Source organism: Rhinopithecus bieti, unplaced genomic scaffold (genome assembly GCF_001698545.2).
Source record: "Rhinopithecus bieti isolate Rb0 unplaced genomic scaffold, ASM169854v2 scaffold_47225, whole genome shotgun sequence".
Classification (NCBI taxonomy): Eukaryota; Metazoa; Chordata; class Mammalia; order Primates; family Cercopithecidae; genus Rhinopithecus; species Rhinopithecus bieti.
In genome coordinates, this window is record NW_016819796.1 from 1,701,359 (window position 1) to 1,704,322 (window position 2,964).

The 2,964-nt window shown below is 37.0% G+C and overlaps 1 pseudogene; it reads left to right on the forward strand.

Moving 5' to 3' along the window:
• Positions 1 to 1,992: 1,992 nt before the first annotated feature.
• Positions 1,993 to 2,729, forward strand: LOC108519955 (60S ribosomal protein L7 pseudogene; annotated as a pseudogene).
• The last annotated feature ends 235 nt before the right edge of the window (positions 2,730 to 2,964 follow it).

Consider the following 2,964-nt stretch of genomic DNA (forward strand, 5'->3'; position numbering starts at 1 on the left):
CCCTAAAATTTAAAGAAAAGAGCAGCACCTGAAGTTGTTTTAAGCTCTTTGACTTAAGAAAAAAACAGAAACTACTAGCATAAAATTCTTGGGAAAATTGCTAAGAAGTGTCAAATGATACGGACATTTTCTACTTATAGGAAACTGTATTGGGGGAAAGTGAGTTCCAACTCCTAAGGATTTTTGACAACTAAGCTATAAATAATATTTTACATAGCGGGCTCTCTATGGACTGTCTAGATAAATGTCTGGCCTGCTGTCATCCATGGGACTTTCCTGTCCATCTCGACTTTCTCAGGTATAAACCATATCTTAGAAAAGGCTGTGCACAGCAGCCCTTGGGAAGGGTGCATACCTGTGAATTTACTGGTGGCAGTGAGGGAACAGTTGTCTGCATGTCTGCCGACCAGAAGACCGTTGATTTAATTACAGCACGCAGCAGAGCCAACTTTTTAAAGCTATGAAAGATGGGGATTTTTCACACTCCTTTTTTTTTTTTTAATAACCTGCCACCTTAACCTGCCTAAATAAATCATTTAAAGTACTAATATAGTTTTACCATCACTATGGTCTTCTGACTGATCATTTCTTTAACTCATGTAAGCCTGTAGTAAGAAAATGTTTAGTATCTCTAGCTCACTTTAGAAATTTGTAAAGCATCATCGCTTCTGTAACAAATTCCTGAGCACAGAACCATGCAAAATTGATATATTCAGAGGAAAAATAAGAAAATTAATGGTAAACATGTGTTGCAAAATGCATTTAAATTCTAATTGGGCTAAGTCATTGGCTATGTTTGATAGGAAAATTTGATGTAACTCACTCTTGACAACCATCAGTAAATTTATTCAAAATTTAAAGCAAGATTTGGGGCAAATTTTGTCAGGATCAAAACCATTTGACCACCCACAAGTATAAGAGACAGATGAAAATATTATGTAAACAATTTGATCCAGGTAGATTTACTGATGGACAAGGAGTGAAAAAATATATCTCTCATACTGACTTCCAACACATCTATACCAGAATTCCTCTCCAATAATTTAAATAATATCTCAAATAGATTCCATAACTTATCTAGTTACCCTGAGCTATTAACACTCATTCTAATGTCCAGGCATTAAGAATCTTGTTTGGTTTAATGTAGAATTGTCAATCATACATCCACTTCAAAAGCCAGCGATTTATGATTTACACCTCTGCACTTGCTATTTCCTGTATGCAGCGTGCTCTTCCTCTAGCCACCTCATGGCTGAGTTTCTCCCCTCTCTGAGGTCTCTGCTCCTGGTTTGCCACAACAGTGAGAACTTCAGGGCCACCTTGTCTAAACTGACTTGGCATCCCATGTTTTTCTCTCCGTATTCTGCTTCATTATTCTTCCTATCATTTATCTATATGGGATATTATAATGTAGATCTAGTGTACTGATTTTATCTTCCACTCTGATGTTAATTCCATCATGGCAGAAATTTGATCTTTTCATTCATTGCCCTATCGGCAGCAGGTTACATAGAACAACCACCAAATGAATGGGTCATAAATAGATAAGGTTTATGATCTAAATAATATCTCAAATAGAGTCCATAACTTTTCTAGTTACTCAGAACTATTAATAGTCATTCTAATGTGCAGGTATTCAGAATCCTGTTTGGTCTAATGCAGAATCGTTGGTCACACATCGACACATCTACTCCTTCTCAGTTTCTGTTCTGACTCATGACAGGCTTTGGAGAAGAAGAGGAGTTGCTGGCTTTCTCCATGTTTCTTGTTGCAGCCTGCCTTGACTTATCTGCTATTGTCAGATGCCCAGCATTGGGGCAGGCATGGGAGGCCAGACAAACTGGAAATCAGATGGGAGCTACAGTCATTATGGGACAGATACCCCAATTATGGCCTTAAGCTGGAATTAAATGCCAATACGATGATCTTTCAAGAAAAAAAAAAAAAAAGAGCAAACATTAAAAAATGAAGATGCTCTTTCCAACTGGAATCATGGAGAGTGTTGAAAAGAAGAGGAAGGTGCCTGCTGTGCCAGAAACCCTTCAGAGAAAGCGAAGAAATTTTGCAGAGCTGAAGATCAAATGCCTGAGAAAGAAGTTTGCCCAAAATATACTTCAAAAGGCAAGGAGGAAGCTTATCTATGAAAAAGTGAAACACCATCACAAGGAATGTAGGCAGACATACAGAAATGAAATTCAAATGGTGAGGATGGCAAGAAAAGCTGGCAACTTCTTTGTACCTCCAAATTGGCATTTGTCATCAGGATCACAGCTATCAGTGGTGTGAGTCCTAAGGTCTAAAGGGTGTTGCAGCTTCTTTGCCTTTGTCAAGTCTTCAATGGAACCTTTGTGAAGTTCAACAAGGCTTTATTGAACACACTGAAAATAGTAGAAATGTATATTGCATGGGGGTACCCAAATCTGAAGTCAATAAAGGAACTAATCTACAAGCATGCTTATGGCAAAATCAGTAAGAAGAGAATTGCATTGACGAATAACACTTAGAATGCTCGATCTCTTGATAAATATGGCATCATCTGGAAGGCGGATCTGATTCATGAAATCTATACTGTTGGAAAACACTTCAAAGAAGCAAATAATTTCCTGTGGCCCTTCAAATTATCTTTTCCATTAGGCAGAATGAAGAAAAAGATCACCCATTTCATAGAAGGTGGAGATGCTGGCAACAGGGAGGAGCAGATCAACAGGCTACTTAGAAGACTGAATTAAGTGTCTACCATGATTATTTTTCTAAGCTGGTCAGTTAATAAACCGCACCTACTCTCAAATTGAAATTTTAAAAAAAGACACAAAGAGTGAAAGAAGAAACTAGCAAATCTGTATATATATTTGCATAAGAAAAGAACCTCAAAATAACCAACATTAACCAATAAAGAATTTCTAAAATAGAAGGAATACTGAATGATAAGAATTGCAAAATAATGTCATATAATGTAAAAAATTT